General features: G+C 37.7%; 1 protein-coding gene across 3 annotated transcripts in view; it reads right to left on the minus strand.

Annotated features, from left to right (window-relative positions):
- grm8a (glutamate receptor, metabotropic 8a) overlaps nucleotides 1–18,910 on the minus strand; it is a 225,392-nt gene that overhangs the window by 85,865 nt on the left and 120,617 nt on the right. The gene's annotated exons all lie outside the window — the stretch shown is intronic.

Consider the following 18,910-nt stretch of genomic DNA (forward strand, 5'->3'; position numbering starts at 1 on the left):
GGTGCTTGACATCATTTATTCAAACTTAACACGACAGACTTAGAAAAATCAGGTCTTGACAGGCCATATTGAGGTGGACAGAGTCATATTTCATATTTAATGTAAGATGTAATATCTAAGCAGCCGACCCTTCGAGAGCTCGATTATACCATTAACGTCCCACACGGGGGTGAATGATGGACTTCCTCCAGGATGTAATCTCCTCCTGTTACAGTCCATTTAATGAGCGCCGGCGTTTCTCGTGTCATTGTGTGCTAAACTAATGCGGCTCCTTATACGTTCTGTCACAATGACAAATACTAATTAGCTTTAATTAATGCCCCTCACAATGGTAATCACCAATCTGTTGCGTTCATGCCCTCCTCCGATCCATGATGATTGTGAGTTTATGCAATGTTTGCTTGTGTTACGCTACGGCGGAAACAGTAATTTAGCCCATTTGCTGCCATTTCTGAATATGTGAGAGCTGCTTCTGTGATTTCATTTTCTTTTTTTAGGCCATTAATGATGATATAATGATATTCACTATATATTTATGCTACATTAAGGCCAGATCATGATCGCTACAATGCTCAAAGATCAATGCAAATTTTGTTTTACAGAAATCACTTTTAAAGGACTACAGATAACAGCTGGTTGGGACTACAATGAGTTTCTTCCTGGGTTTGTGACATAATTAACCCTAAAATTTACATAAACCCCGCCCCCAAGACATGCAACAAAGGGGGCAGGGCCATGTTGGGCTGCTTTAGAGAAGAGGAAGAGTTGTTGTAGTAGAGTGTTGTTGTCATGCCGTCATTTTACACTGCACTGCTTCACAAACGAGGGTCAATTCAACACAAAAGATGAACATGACGGCACATGCTAGTGGATGAGTTGAATCAACTCCACAGCAACTACATCAATTTATCCACTAACCATTCAGAAACGTCTAAAAGTTGTAACTTCTTCCTGAGTCTCTCCATCAGTGTCGACTCCGGTTTGAACAATGTAAGGCTGAACACCGTTACTGACAATCCTCATTTTGGCTGCGTGAGATTCTCCAGCTTTGTTGTTGTTGAGCTGTTAAAGCTCCGCCCTCTTCTGGAAAGGGCGGAACTTTAGCAGCAGCGGCTCATTTGCATTTAAAGGGACACACACAAAAACAGTATGTTTTTGCTCACACCCAAATAGGGGCAATTTGACAAGCTATAATAAATGATCTGTGGGGGATTTTGAGCTGAAACTTTACAGACACGTTCTGGGCACACAAGAGACTTGTATTACATCTTGTAAAAGGGGCATTACAGGTCCCCTTTAATACTTTTGTTCAGAAAGGATGCATTAAATTGATCAAATGTGACAGTAAAGACATTTATAATGTTACAAACGATGATGCTCTTTTAATCTTTCTATTCATAAAATGATCCTGAACAACAACATTCTAAAAATACTGGGTTGTTTCATTCCATGTTTGAGTCAAATATGGACACTTATTTAAAAATTTAAACCAAGGGTTGGGTTTGTCCATATTTGACCCAAACATGGGATGAAACAACCCAGCATTTTTTTTAGAGAGAATGTTTCACGGTTTCCACAAAAATATTAGGCTCAGATAATAATCACACATGTTTCTTGAGCTGCAAATCAGCATATTAAAATAATTTCTGAAGATCATGTGACTGATTTCTGAACATTCTGATGATCATGTGACACTGAAGACTAGTAATGATGTTGAAAATTCAGCTTCACATCGCAGGAATAAATGACATTTTACAGTATATTCACATAGAAAATGGTTATTTTAGATTGTAATATTTCACAATTTTCCTGTTTTTACTGTATTTTTTATTAAATAAGTAGAGCCTTGGCAAGCAAAAAAGATTATTTCAAAAACAAACAAACAAACAAACAAAAAAACCTCAACGACCCCAAACATGGTAATATTTTTGAAAAACACAACTATCGATGACACATATTTTTATATACCTCAGTTAACTCACTGTAACATGACAAAAACAGCAATAAACCATTTTGTCGCACTTCAACGCTGCTTGTTAGAAAAAGTAGCTTGCTACAAGAAAAGCTACACTGTTCTGAAAACAGCTAAGCTAGTGTCACGCTACCGAACCAATGTAGCAACAACACGAGGCACAGAGCAACTCACTGATGTCTCTCCAAATCTCTTTCCAAATGCAGAATGAGGCTTTTATGTGCCATAAATGGGAAAACATCAAAAGGCCATTGAATTAGCATTCCGGAGCTTGGTGGCTTTTCAATACACCAAATTCCTTTTACATTTTGTGCCTCTCCATTTATTCTGCGTTCAATGGCAGATGCAGCAGTCTTTGTGTTGCACAGGGACACATATTCAGCTAAACGGTGAGGAAGAGAAACACTGGCTTTACTAAAGCTCATAAATTGATTGCATGGGCAGACATCAGCATTGCAGCATGTTGCAGGGGGGGAGCCGGAAGATTTTAGGCTTGACATGAGCAGCTCCGCCTACCGCTGACTAATACATGTGTCAAACTCGAGAAATTAGTCACTTCACAATTAATATGCATGAACAACTGCATTCAAATATGGCCAGTATATATTTAGTTGCAAAAGAAAAGGAAGAATAACTGCGAAGGCGTCATGCACTCACTCGAAACCTTTCACTGCAAAACAATTCACTGCAATAATACTCGAAGCGTACAGCGACTTCTCTAATTGTTTAAAGCAGCCGTATGAAGTCATTTAAGCAGCTCGTCTGATGCAGCACGATAATAAAATGATCCATCTTAAATCAGGGACACGACGAGCTCCAGCGTCTCTGCTAATCTTTAATGATTGGATTTTCACTGCTTTATGAATCATGAATTATCTAATTGTATCCAACCTCGCGTGTCGCCACTCAAACACACACATGGGCTGGGTAATGCTGTAATTTATTTCTAATGGTGGGAAACTGAACATTTTCTAAATGAATCGGTTTAGATTGGGTAATTAACTTTCCTATTTGAGGGCCATTCACTTTTGTGACTGACCGAAGGCCACAATTTTCTGTCTGGGACACCATAACACATTCCTTCTGTCCAACATGGCCATCTTTTGCAATAGCATTTTTGCCAGAATGTCATGTTTTTTGGAGAAACCACTGAATTAAATACTAAAATACCCAAAACAGTGACACTAATAGTATAAAATGCAGCACGGAAGAGACACAAAGAGTTTCAATGAAGTGGATTTGTTGCCATCAGTCCAAAATGGCTTTTTTTTTTTGGTATATTAAATCACAATTAGGTAAGGCATATTTTTTGGTTAATAAAATACTCAAATACCCAAAAAGAGAGATAAAGGAAGGAAGAGACTCTAAAAGTGTCAATGAAGTGGATTTGTTGCCAGTCAGTCTGTCCAAAATGGCTTTTTATATCAATTTTATACCAATTTACCTTTTGCAATAGCATTTTTGCCAGATTATCAACTCCAAAACTGGCTTGTATATTAAATCACAATGAGATAATGCCTATTTTTGGATTTTCCAGTGAATTAAATACTCAAATACCCAAAAAAGCGACGCAACTAGCAAAACAGACCAAGCAAGAGATGTTAAAAGCGTCAATGAAGTGGATTTGTTGCCTGTCATTCTGGAGGGGATGCATGTTGAGCCTTTTAAGCTGAATGTAAACATAAAATTCACAAACATTCATTTGGGCTCGAGTCATGAGACATATGCTTAATGGATATTTGATTCATTCCACATTAGTGCCTGTGTGACAAAGCATGTTTCAGGACGGTAATGGCGCAGAATTCAACAGCACAATCCTTATTACTGTGGCTTATTACACCATCCATTAAGCAACAAAATTGTGCCGTACTTTCTCGTGTTGAGAAATCTAACACTTTCCGAAATTAAGAACCACTGAGGTGGTGCTGCCCTGTTTCCCACCCTTCCTGAAGGGGTAGATATCAGGCAAAGCAAATAACACTCAATAAAACGCAAGTATCAGAATGGCTATGTTATAAAATATCCATATTTAATGCTTAATATCTCATGTGTAGTATTGTTTCCCCATGACGCTGACCTCCTCCGCTCTCTGCATGAGGTGATTCGGTCGTCAGTTCCTCCAAACATCAAATGTGGGAGCGTTTCTCACTCATGAAAGCAGCACAGAAGCTCCGGGAACGTGTTTATTCAACATCACCACCCACACATGCTTCACAAAGGTGTTCGAATACAACCCGCATCCACCCACACGCGCGTGCCTGACGCCATGCGTTTCACACCACATATTCACTGCCATACGCTGCCGTTCCACACGACTCGCTGCTGAGGAATGTAAAATGCATGAAGAACATGACAATCATTTTCATGCAGAACATTTCTGTGCACTAAAGCAGGACTAAAAGGATTGAGTAGGGACCTTGATCGCTTGGACTGAACCAGAGACAGTCTGGATTGTGTAGAAGCCCATTTATGCCTAAAAGTAGATGAAGTCCATTTGACATGCATAGTTTTATATATACAGTGGGTACGGAAAGTATTCAGACCCCCTTAAATTTTTCATTCTTTGTTATATTGCAGCCATTTAAGTTCATTTTTTTCCTCATTAATGTGCACACAGCACCCCATATTGACAGAAAAACACAGAATTGTTGACATTTTTGCAGTATTCAGACCCTTTGCTCAGTATTTAGTAGAAGCACCCTTTTGATCTAATACAGCCATGAGTCTTTTTGGGAAAGGTGCAACAAGTTTTTCACACCTGGATTTGGGGATCCTCTGCCGTTCCTCCTTGCAGATCCTCTCCAGTTCTGTCAGGTTGGATGGTAAACGTTGGTGGACAGCCATTTTTAGGTCTCTCCAGAGATGCTCAATTGGGTTTAAGTCAGGGCTCTGGCTGGGCCATTCAAGAACAGTCACGGAGTTTTTGTGAAGCCACTCCTGCGTTATTTTAGCTGTGTGCTTAGGGTCATTGTCTTGTTGGAAGGTAAACCTTCGGCCCAGTCTGAAGTCCTGAGCGCTCTGGAGAAGGTTTTCGTCCAGGATATCCCTGTACTTGGCCGACTGCATCTCTAGAGCTCAGACACAGTGATCTTTGGGTTCTTCTTTATCTCTCTCACCAAGGCTCTTCTCCCCCGATAGCTCAGTTTGCCAGGCAGCCAGCTCTAGGAAGGGTTCTGGTCGTCCCAAACGTCTTTCATTTAAGGATTATGGAGGCCACTGTGCTCTTAGGAACCTTAAGTGCAGCAGAAATTTTTTTGTAACCTTGGCCAGATCTGTGCCTTGCCATAATTCTGTCTCTGAGCTCTTCAGGCAGTTATTTTGACCCCATGATTCTCATTTGCTCTGACATGCACTGTGAGCTATAAGGTCTTATATAGACAGGAGTGTGGCTTTCCTAATCAAGTCCAATCAGTATAATCAAACACAGCTGGACTCAAATGAAGGTGTAGAACCATCTCAAGGATGATCAGAAGCAATGGACAGCACCTGAGTTAAATATATGAGTGTCACAGCAAAGGGTCTGAATACTTAGGACCATGTGATATTTCAGTTTTTCTTTTTTTATAAATCTGCAAAAATGTCAACAATTCTGTGTTTTTCTGTCAATATGGGGTGCTGTGTATACATTAATGAGGAAGAAAATGAACTTAAATTATTTTAGCAAATGGCTGCAATATAACAGAGTGAAAAATTTAATGGGGTCTGAATACCTTCCGTACCCACTGTGTGTGTGTGTGTGTGTGTGTGTGTGTGTGTGTGTGTGTGTGTGTGTGTGTGTGTGTGTGTGTGTGTGTGTGTGTGTGTGTGTGTATATATATATATATGAGAAATACATTCAGAAGTATGACATATGTAATAGTTATGAGAAATAGAGTCAGAATTATAAGAAAAACATTTTAAAGTTTAAGATATAAAGTCACTTATGAAAAAGTCAGAATTATGAGATATAAAGTCATAACGGAAAGTCGTGAAAGAAACAGTGACTGAATTATGACATATAAAGGCATAATTATGAGAAATAATTTCAGCATTATGAGATATAAAGACAGTTATGCAAAATATATTTGGAATTATGAGATATAAAATCATATTTATGGAAAATAAAGTTGGAATTATGAGACAAAGTCAATTATGAAAAATGACGGAATTATGAGATTAAAAAAAGTTATAATTATGAGATATACGGTTTGAATGGTGAGATATAAAGTAAATTGTCCACATGAAATGCCCCATTTCCAGCTGACTTGGGTTCAGTTTGCTGTTGTTCAATGCAAGTTATGTAAAAATAGCTTGTAAACCAACAAAACAAACCCAACTTTGACATCAAACACACTTGATCCGGAGCTGTGAAAGCGCTGTAAGTCTTTGCATCAGCATGAATTTAGAGCGCCATTCCCTTTGTCTTAAAAAATACTGTTAGTGCTTCTTTCAACACTCCATCATGGCTTTAAAAAAGAAGAGTTTGTGTTTTGCAGCCCAGAGGCACCATGGAAATGGTGCTGCAGAAGACTTTAAAGTGGGGCATCTGGTATGAGCCTTAGACAACAGGGAAGGACATATAACTCTTCACTCGTGCTTGGTGAACCACGTCCAACTGGATTCTCAGAACAGGATTTTGGCGAATTAGGACAGTACCTTCTCTCGTAACATGCTGCCGTAACGATCCAACTGAACAGTGAAACTTGGTCTTGTTTGGAAGGGAAAGGCATTGAGGTAATGCTGAGGTCATGCTTGCTGTGTCGCGCCGGTAACTGATACAGCCGCCAGAGGCTTTGTCTATAGCACGGATCAGTTGTCTTCAGCCTTTTAGGGAGATACCCTAGAATCTGAAGCGAGTGAAGTGACCGACAGTGGATTCTTGGTCATCACGGCCTCAAGGTCAGATCTCCACTACAAATCCCAGTAATAAATCCTTCTGTCCCATTCACTTTGTTCCAGGCACCGTCCTTTTCTCTCAAGTGTTGTGCTCACGTATCAATGAGTCAGAGGGATTTGTTTTGTCTGAGGAGTTCGACAGACTCTTTCTCACTCACAGTAGAAACGCAAACCTGTGAAGATGTGCCGCTCCGACAAAAATATCTAATTTCCCTGCATGAATCCTAATCAAGTGTCTAGCTATTAAAGCAGGCTTAGACTTGCTTGAGGAAAACAACCAGAAATAGACAGAAATACAATTCATACAATGAAAAATATATGTGGAATTATAAGATATAAAGTCACTCATGAAAAAAAAAACAATCTCTGAATATAAAAGTATAATTATGAAATACAATTTCAGCATTATGTATTATAAAGACAATTATGAGTTATTGAGACATAAATTCATAATGGATTTTATGAAATAATAATATATACCATGATATATATTATGAAACATATATTTGGAATAATGAGATAAAAAGTCACTTATGAAAAAAAAAACAGTGTCTGAATTATGAGATATAATGGTATGATTATGAGAAATAATTTTGGCATTGTGAGATAAAGGCAATTATGAAAAACAAAGGTGGAATTATTAGATATAAAGTCATAATAGAAAGTTATTATGAAAAATGGAATTATGAGATAAGTCACTCATGAAATAACAGTCTCTGAATATAAAAACAATTATGAGATAATTTCGGCATTATGAGACAAAGTCAGTTATGAACAACAAAGTCAGAATTATGAGATATAATGGTATAATTATGAGAAATTATTTTGGCATTGTGAGATATAAAGGCAATTATGAAAAATAAAATTGGAATTATGAGACAAAGTCAATTATGAAAAAACAATGGTAAAACTATGAGATATAAAGGTAAAATTATGAGAAATAATTGTGGCATCATGAGACAAAGGCAATTATAAAAAAATATTAGGTGTAATTATTAGATATAATGTCATAATGGAAAGTTATTATGAAAAATATATTAGGAATTATGAGATAAAAACTCACTTGTGAAAAAAAAAGAGATATAAAGGCATTATTAAAAGAAATAATTTAGGCATTATGAGAAATAATGACAATTATGAAAAATAAAGGTGGAATTATGAGATATAAAGTCATTTATGGAAAATAAAGTTTAAAAATAAAGATTTTTGGTTCTCCAAAGAACCTTTCAGTGAGCATTTTTCTTTCATTTTAATAATCTGAAGAACCTTTTTCCACTATAAAGAACCTTTTGTGGATGGAAAGGTTCCATGGATGTTAAAGGTACTTCATGAAACCATCAATGCCAAACAAGAACCTTAATTTTTAAGAGTGCAGCACTCAAATAATCAACATTTGCTGGTAGAAATTATTTCATTTAAAGGGATAGTTCACCCCAAAATTTCAATTTTGGTATTTTTCCCCATGCAACTGCATTTAATGAGGTCTGGAGTGTTCAAGCTTCAAAAAAAGTATCATAAAAGTGGTCCAAACGAGTCACTCTGAACCATACGATAGAGGAACAGCCGTGACTTAGCTCTCTATAAGATGCCTGATTCGTAACTGAATCATTCTTTTAAACCAAATCTTTTCAGTGAGCCATCTGAACCAGTTCACAAAAATGAATCATTCTTTTATAAATTGGACTAATCTGGTTCTCAAGTTCAACTCAATGAACGGCTCACTGGAGAGAACGTTTATGGATTAATTTAGTTTCTCATGGCTTCAGAGGACTTTAACAGTACTTTTACAGTGCCTTTGCTTCCTTTTTGAAGCTTTAAAAGTTCAGTGCCTATTAATTGCAATCGCTTGAAAAGATCTCCTTTTGAAAGACAATGGGGAGTAAATGATGAACATTCAAGTGAACAGTTCTTTCAAGCACATGAAACATCAGTTTGTTGTTTCTAGCCATTCAAAACAAGAGCTGCGATTCTAGCTAAAGATAATGAACATGAATCCCAAACAGCAATAGAATCTAAAGACCAGACAACATGCAACAAAAGCACACCTATATTATTTCACTTGAACGTTATGACTTTCTCTTAGAAGATATGAAAAATTCATCTCCATTATGACAGACTGTGCATAACCGCTGCTGCTGCACAACTAAATATAGAGTGAGAATATTTCCTTTTCAGTGCATATAATAAGACTGGTTGTGAATGTGCCGTGACAGAAAGAGGAGAATATTTCTGTCGATTATTATTGAAACGAAGTTCTTCCCCCTCCATCTACAACGCTCTCTACCGTCACACCGTATGCTGATTTTGGGGGTGTAGATTTTGCTGCTCTGTTAGTCTCACTATGCAATTCAAATATTGACATTTTTAAAAGCGTGCAATATTCTGTCAGGCTTGCAGTATGAGCTCTGATGAGACTGATTAATGAAGAGAATAGGAAAGAGGGAAATTATGTCACATATCATTTAGCAGATGCATTTGCAAAGTAACTTATAATACACAAATCTGCAGAGCAATGGGTCGTGATTCATCATTACTAAACCCTGCTTTACTGTTAGCACTGCACTGGGTAATAATGTCAGTTCTTTAAATATGTTTAACTAGGATGTACAGTGCTTAAAATATAGCAGTTTTTTTGCTAAAGGCAATATTTAAAGGAAAAACAGTATGCAATTTTTCCACTTTTTTAAAGGAGTCCTTGATTATGATTCCACTTTTTTAACTTTAGTTAGTGTGTAATGTTGCTGTTTGAGCATAAACAACATCTGCAAAGTTACGACGCTCAAAGTTCAATGCAAAGAGAGATATTTTCTTTCAAAGAATACGCTGTTTAAAGACTACAATAAACGGCTGGTAGGGACTACAACGAGCTTATTCCCAGGTTAGTGACGTCACAAACCCCAAATTTACATAAACCCCACCCCCGAGAACACACAACAAAGGGGTGTGGCCATGTTGGGCTGCTTTAGAGAAGAGGAAGAGTTGTTGTAGTAGAGTGTTGTTGTCATGCCGTCATTTTACACCAAAAGAGGGTCAATTCAACACAAAAGATGAACATGACGGCACATGCTAGTGGATGAGTTGAATCAACTCCACAGTAACTACATCAATTTATCCACTAACCATTCAGAAACGTCTAAAAGTTGTAACTTCTTCCTGAGTCTCTCCATCAGTGTCGACTCCGGTTTGAACAATGTAAGGCTGAACACCGTTACTGACAATCCTCATTTTGGCTGCGTGAGATTCTCCAGCTTTGTTGTTGTTTTCTTAGATTATCTAACTTGTGTTTCAGCTTGTTTCACCAAAACCCAATTCCATACACCAAAACAAGTATGCACTCATTGAAGTGGAAGAAACATTACAGAAGAGAACACTAACCACTCTATTGGTGACTGTTAGGTAAAAGTTCGGGTTAGTAAAATAAGTTGACATACTTGCATTTTACATACTGTAGCTCATACTAAATGGCCTAAAAATTGACAATTTTTAAGTAATGATAGTTGATAGTTCATTCAACCTACAGTATAAAATAGTGACAAAATAGAAGTTGAATTTTTTGTGTGTAGAAACATTTGCGCATTTCTCATCCAACAACGTTTGCACTATTGTTCTTATGCTGGGTTTAGACTACACAATATTTTTGTCTGTTATGATAGTCACTGTGTCAGATTATGCGATTATGGCCCTGGAATTAAGATGCGATTTGGTCGAAGGGATCACAAGTAGATGAGGAAACCTGGTCTTTTTTGGTCCTCTTTCAACCACTTCTGTCCTGATTTCTTCAAGGAGAGGGTCTATGGATGGATAAATGTATGGGCTTTTTCAGATCTTTCAGATCACACAGTTTACATATGAACATGACCGGAGACAAAGGAAACATACAGAGACCAGCAGCTTTCTGATGAGCCGCAAGACCAGCCGAACGCTGTGAATGAGTGTTAGAAATCAGGAATGGTGAGAGAACGTTGTGTGTTTTTCGTCTTCAAACCAAACTTGGGTCTTCAGACAAGAAGCTTAAATCCCGTCTGGCTAGCGCGCTTCCCATTGTGTTTACGCATTAGGTCAGTAGTGTAGTCTCAACCTGGCATTAGTGATTTCTCTGCAGGCTCTGATTTCTGCCTGGCGGACAACAAAACAGACGAAAACACAAGCTTCAGCACTACCCCGCCTGCTTCGTCTGCAACACAAAGTCACAATTCATCTCACAAGAGAATATCAAAGCAGGACCTGTGTGTGAACCTTTGGCTCTTCATACTACTGAGACTCTGCTATGAAATAAAAAGAGAGAGACAAGCTTTGGATTCGTAGCCCAATTACTCTGAAGGATCTTACGAATGTGGACTGTATCATGTATAAAGAATGTCACATCTGAAGAGATTGAAACACTGGAGACCATTAGGGTTTGATCGCTCAAAGGATAGAGGCAGAGACATAATAGAGCCGTCATATGCTATAGAGCAAAGAAGCATTCAGAATATAAATACTAGCCTCCTGCTTACTAAATACTGCATACTATTTTAGAAAAATAGTGTGTAAAACAGTATGCATTATGTAACTTGTACAGCATGAAAGTAACACCAAACTCATGGGTTCAATTCTCGGGGAATGCATGCACTGATAAAATGCATTGATTGGATGTACAAATGTAGTAGCATGCTATTTTGTTGTCACTTGACAATATGTTTGTCACATGATTTCACAATGCATGTTTAATTCAGCGAGTAGCATCCAACTATACCAAATTAGAATAACATACAGTGTTCAAAATAAAACCAGGTGCATGTATTAACAAAGTTATAGGGTCAGTTTTTGGCAGTCTAATAAAGTAATGAAGGTTTAGTGGACAATTGCTCACCATCACACTGGAAACAGAAGGTCAAGTCAAGCTTATTTAATTGTGATTATAGTATTAAATGATAAGTGCATTTAGAAAAATGAACTAGGTCAACCAGGTATGCATACATAAAATGAGCATATTTTGCACAGATTATATTTAATATACACTCAAAAAAATAACTCTTTGACCGAACATAAAGAAAATCATGGCAAGGATTTCCACATGATTAAGTTGCTTTATTTCAGCATTATGCAATTCTGTTATTTTCAATTTAATGTACTTACGTTGGGTCAACTTAGTTTATTACGGTTGATTCAACTTATTTACTATGGTTGGGCACAGCTTAATTTAATAGTGTCAGCCCAACTAATTTGCACTGTTTTGGAAAATAAATAAAAAGCAATAAATAAATAAATAAAAATAAACTGTTTTTATATACATTGATTTTTACAATTAATTCTTCTTGTTTAATTTTGTGACTTATATAACTTTCGTGATGTTCTGTGATTCTGGATTCATCCTAAATTGCCTTAACCAAAAACATTGTAAAGCCTAAATTGATCATAAGTTCATTGGTGGCAATGGTTTTACAATCAACATAGAGGCTTACAATGCTTTTGGGAAATGCAACCAAGAGCACTACCATAGTGATTACTTTCTTATAATTAAAGTAATTTGAAAGTTTGTTAGCAGGTCCTCAACCCAAGCACAAGTGCAACACTTCACCACAATGGTAACCCTAAAACTATTAATTAACAGAAACTTTTAAATACCAACATAATAGAACAGTAAACATTAAAAAGTCTCTTCCATTTCCTCATCTTCCTAAAAACTGCTTAAAATAACACTTTATTTCAAAATTTACACTCCTAGTTCAGCCCCTTTGCAAAGCATGATGGGAAGTGAAAATCCTGTTTGATTGAGTCCTGGTTGGGTTTACTTGATTGAAACATGTTATTCCAATATGAAAACATCAAGTTAAGTCAAATAGTAATTGTTTCAAGTCAATTTAACATGAATCGATCACATTTAAACCAGAAACCTGATACAATGGTGTTGAATCAAACTGAACAGCATCAAAAAAATTTTTTTTTTTTTTTAGTGTACTGCAGATTAGTGATTTGCATGATAACAGCATGAAGTTAGTGGCAGGAGGAGGTTTCGTAATGGATGTGACATTGCATCCCTAGGGCTAAGCAGCGTTGGACTCGGAGGTCGTGATCCTGCAAACTAGATCACATATGCTCCACATCTTCAGGCTTGCATCTCATTCAGCTTCCATCTGAGACCGTCGTGAAACTTTACAGTTACAGCCTGCCTTTTTACGCACCATCCAGATGCATTGTGATTACAAAGAAAGCTCAGAGATTTCCCACTCCCACTCTCGGATACTTTTTTCCTCCACGGCTTTATTGTTGGGCCTGTTCAAACGGCATCTCCTGCACACTCGAATCTTTGCAGTATTCCTTCCCACTACCCATCCTACCTCCCTCCCTCTCTTTCTTTCTCTCATCGATGATGTGTAGCATATAGGCCACACCTTTTATACCAGCATCTGAAGCAGCTCGTCTTTCCTGTCTACCTCCACGACCTGTTAAAACTCTCCTCATGTAAAAAACATCAGTGTGTTTCACAGCTGAATATATGAAGCTCAGATAGATCTAAAGACATGCTCCACTACTTCTTTATCTTAACCTCTGCACACTTCTGAGATGAACCCTGCGACACAAACACCACGAGATCCTTTAAAAGAATAGTTTGGCCATTATTTAAAATTCACTTACTCAGCCTTATATTGTAAGAAATCTCTTTATTTGATCAGAAATACAGTAAAATCAGTAATATTGTGAAAAATACATTTAAATTTGGATATATTGTAAAATGTATTTTATTTATGTGATATAAAGCTGAATTTTCAGCATCATTACTCCAGTCATCAGTGTCACATGATCCTTTTTGACAAAATTTTGATTATATGGCGGAAAAAAAATACTGTATATAGTATACAATGTACTGTCAGTCTTCAAAAAACAACAAAGCACAGTAAATGTAGTTTGAAGTCACTGATTTTTATGGTCCTTTTTGGCATTTTTTTTAGCTACTTTCATTGTATGAACCTCAGTGGCTCAAACATTCTTCAAATAATCAGCTTTTGTGTTCCACAGAAGAAAGAAAATCAGACCAGAATGCAAATCTGGAACAACATGAAGGTGGGTAAATGATTTTTGATTGTGATTTTTCCCATTTTGGGATGAACAATCCCTTTAATGTGTAGCTTTCCTTTCCCAAAGCGAATGGCTTTTCCACCAAACCCTGGTGATGCTATGAAGTCTTCGAGCTTCTGTTAATCTACTCATGTCTTGATGCCCCGGCCGTCTGAACCCAACATCATTACGCAGAAAACCAGAAGACGTTAATCTCTGCCGGACACATGCCGTGTTTACTTGAATCCTGAAGCACTGATCTCTGTTTGCCAGGATGCATTTGAACAAATGCCATTCTTGGTTTAGCTATGGTTATTTGTGAAGACAACACAGTGTGACCAAGAAAAAGAAAATGCGACCTGCGATAGCTGCGCTGGCATTTGCTTTAGTTTAATAAGGTCAAACAGTGAGCTCTTGATATCGGCAGACGCTCCGACTTCCTTCCGTTCCCGTCGAGCGCCCGGTGTGTGAATTATTCCTTCCCTCCCGCTGATATCCAGAGCGAAATATGACAGCTCTCAGCTGTCTGAGAAGCACCCATGTGTAGATTCTGTAAAATCCCTCAAGCAAACTTGAACAAGGGAGATCGATGCACCATTCTGATTGCTTTTGCTCTACTGAGAGAATGAAAAAACAGCCAGACAAGAGACAGCTGAAATGACAGCTCCGCACAGCGGTGCCGTTGGTCTCATGGCTGCTGCACATTGGGGGGAAAGAGCTCTGAGCAGAGACCGTATGCACTAATTCACTTATAGGTCAGGCGCTTCAGGCGAACTGTGATCCTGATGTGACAGTATTGTGACTGTTAAGGCTACACTACTGTCACATCAGGTATAACAGTACTTCATGGTATGATAGTGAACATTTTGTGAATCCCAGACAGTACCTGCATGGCGACAGTGCAGTTTGGTACTGTGACATGAAACATAAAGTTCATGTTTAGGGATGTAGAACTGCACCAATTTGGCAACGAAAATTGTAATAAAATGATTGGGTTACATTCACGATCTTACAAAATATAAGCGCATGTACTGTAACATTCACTCCAAAAAAAATGCTGGGTTAAATATGGACAAACCCAAGGATTGGGTTGTTTTCACCCACCCATTTTTTTTTTTGCCAGCAATATAGTAATATAGTAAAAGGCATGTTTTTGCTCACCCCCAAATAGGGGCAAATTTGTGGGGTATTTTAACCCTTAAATGCATGACTGTTCTATATCTATATCTAGATCTATATCTAACACTGATGGATCTCTATCTGTCACGATAATATAAAACTCTTCTGATATTAGAGTAACAATTACAGAAGAATAAAATAAAGCATATTTTGTTACCTTTTGGAGCGTGAAAGGGCTCAATTTGAGCAGATGTTTTATGCCATCATCACTGTCCTCGTCAGAGCTCATTTCCCAGTAAACTCAGCAAATAATAGGCTAGTTTTATGTTTAAGGTCACGAATATGAGCCCATTCGCGATCTCAAACGTATTCTTAAAACTATATAATTTTCAACATCTTCAAAATCAATATTTCGATCGCTAACAGCTTTACCAGATCCATCCAGTAACAGTTACAGTCATATTTGATTGCGTTCAGTACTTGCTCTGCAGTAAATCGCTGAGCCATTTCATGTTTTTCTTATTATTTCGTTTTCTGTCTGAATGAGTCGTCACTTCAGCATTGTGTATCAGACATTGCCACCTTGTGGAATAAAGTGAATTGCACTTATTCCATCATCTAAGATTCAATTATTGTTGTGAAGAAAAAAAAAATATACGTACACTCATGCACACCTCGGGTCGTTAGCGACCCTATACAATTTTTACAAAAAATGAATACAAAAATAGGCAATCTTTTATAATTCTTGTTATATTCTTTATAATGAATTGATTGAGGAATACCAAGAAGGTTGATGTCTAATTTTAAAAAATGAACGAGGAGGAGGGTAATGAATGACGTCCTGGGTCACTAAAGACCCGAGGTATGCATTTAAGGGTTAAGCTGAAACTTGACCAGACCAGAGACTTATATTACATCTTGTGAAAGAGTGCATAATAGGTGCCCAACCTGCTGGGTTTGTCCATATTTAACCCAACTTTCGTTGTTTTTAACCCAGCACTTTTAACCACAACACTTTTTTAGAGTGTTTGTACTGCAAATTGAGAACATGCTGCCAAATTTGACTTTTTGAATCATGAAGATTCTGATTCAGATCCATAGTAAGAGTGATAGTAACTAATCTGAATTAGAATCAGAACGATTCTGATCCATAGTAAGAGTGACAGGAACTGATCAGAATTAGAATCAGAAAGATTCAGATCCATAGTATTAGTGATAGTAACTGATGCTTGATTAAGCAAATTAACAACGTTCTGCAATAGAGCAATCAACAAAAACAGCGACAAAACAAAACAGAAATCACTCAAAAAGCCACTTCTTTACAAAGTCAGACCTTTATATATAGAAGGAGACTGGATTTTCTGTCCCCCCACTATATTTATTTTCACCTGCTCTTGTATTTTTCTTTCACACCAGTTAGCACCTCGGTTGTAATAGTGGATAAATGTCAAGTACCATGTACGAGTGACACGACACAATTTCTGTGTTGTCAACATGCCAAGTGTTTGTTCTGCCTAAGCGCGTGTTTGCCGTTCTCTAAAACGAACACGCTGTTCAGCAGCTGCCGGCGTAACAGCCGATACGGAGCGTGAAGCATTGCTGCTGGCAACTCACGCTCGTGAAATACAGACACACGTCCACATTATGCAAACTACATGTTCTGAACGCTAATCAATAATTCAAATGATTCTCTAAATTATAGAAACAATCCGCAAGCCAGGACGGTGTCTGATGTTTCTTATGCCTGACTTCCCATTAAAACTGCATTATAAGTTTGGCATTTGAAGGATGAAACGTCTGCCTTTATACGAATTACCCTCCCTTTAATTGCATTATTATAAGGCCGATATCACCAGCTAAAGCAATTTGTAACATTAAACACAGTCTCCTATATAAAACAGACCTGTGATGGAGCTAGAGTCACAATAAAGTGAAAACTGTACTGTATTAATGAGGTCCATATTATGTTTTTTTACATGTTCAACACTGTTTAGTGTGTAATGTTGCTGTTTGAGCATGAAAAACGTCTGCAAAGTTACAAAGTCAGTGGGAATTATTCTTTATATCAGTGCCCCCTGAAACGCCTACATTGTAGTCTTGAGATTTCTTACATCACAATATTCGTCATTTAAATAATTCCCATCCATGGCATATGCAAAATAAAGGGGCGGGGCCTGGTTGAGTTAGTTGGTAGTGTGTTGAAACTCGTGGTTATGATAAGGGGCGGGACATTTCCAAAACACCCTCAAAGCGCTTGACCAATCACAACACACTGCTCCAGCCGACCAATCAGAGCACATTGTGCTTTCAGAAGGAGGGGATTCATAGAGACAGGAACTAAACAGCGCGTTACTGACAGACTGGGAAAAGAGGAGCAGCAAAATAAGAAACATAATGTGTTTTTTGAACATTCAAGCATGAAATCCTATTCTAGTAGTGCCCAGAAACATTGTCAGTGTTTGGTATAATATGGTATAAATGTTTAGCAAACTTTAATGGACATGAGAAAAGTTCTCCAGAAGAGTTCGATTGAACAGCTGGAGTAGTCTGACAGTTTGCGAATGAACCTAGATGTTTTCACCACCCGCTGCAGTGGCAGAGTTTCTAAACAAAGCGATGATGGATCAAATCAGGATGCTCATTATGACTAGATGTAGAGAATGACGCTTTGCAGACCGACTCTATTATTTCTCCGCAGGAAGGTGCAGAAAAAGGACTTTTGCCGAAGACACAAGTCCCTCTTTCTTGTGTAAATGTATTTAAATGCTTAACAACCATGCTGAAGAAGGACTGTTTTTATGCTAAACTGAACCAATATTCGGAACAAAAAAGCATGTTTTATGGAACAAAAAGGTAGAAAATCACAGGAAATAATCAAATGCACAAAACACCAATTCAGTTCTGACCCCAAAGCGATTAGACAAAAACACAAAATGCAAAATAATGTCCCGGAGCCTCTGTAACTTATCAAAAATATGGGAACTAAATTTCAGTTTCAGATTCAGGAAAACATTACTGCTGTATTAAAGGTACTAAAAACACAAACAGCTTTAATTCACGCCCACAGGGTGTCATGACTAAGCAGAGTTTAATTACTTTATGGGCTTTAACAGTGCCACTGTACACACTGAAAGAAAGAAATGAACCTTGAATCCAACAAAGAAAAAATATGTTCAGTAACAAAGCTCTGCTAGCATCACTGCTCAATCTACAGCACTGCACCACAGCGAAGGGAATTATAGTAAGTTTGGAGTGAAAAGATACTTTATGTTTTCTTTGCTGGCTGCAAACAAAACAAACCAGTGTAACCTGATTGATGAATGAATTACTTTTGAACCTGTTCTCTAATGACTAATGAACAAAAAGAATCATAAACTTACGCATCACCAATTTGAATCAGCCTAAACAATTTCATTATATTCATGCATAAATTCTCAAATGCATAAATAAATAGAATGATGGTTGGATGGACGGATAGATGAATGATAGTACGATGGATGGATGGATGGATGGATGGATGGATGGATGGATGGATGGATGGATGGATGATAGAATGATATGGATGGATAGAAAGACAGACAGACAGACAGATAGATGGATGAATGGATGGATGGATGGTTGGATGGATGATAGACAGATGGACAGATGGATGATTGAACAATAAAATGATGGATGGATGGATGGAAGGAAGGAAGGAAGGAAGGAAGGAAGGAAGGAAGGAAGGAAGGAAGGAAGGAAGGAAGGAAGGAAGGAAGGAAGGAAGGAAGGGTGGATGGATGATGAAGAGATGGATGGATGGAGAGATGGGTGGATAGACAGATAGATGGATGATATAACGATGGATGGATGGATGGACAGATGATAGAACGATGGATGGATGGATGGATGGATTGATGGATAATGGAT

The sequence above is a fragment of the Chanodichthys erythropterus genome, chromosome 8, assembly GCF_024489055.1.
Source record: "Chanodichthys erythropterus isolate Z2021 chromosome 8, ASM2448905v1, whole genome shotgun sequence".
NCBI classification, from domain to species: Eukaryota; Metazoa; Chordata; class Actinopteri; order Cypriniformes; family Xenocyprididae; genus Chanodichthys; species Chanodichthys erythropterus.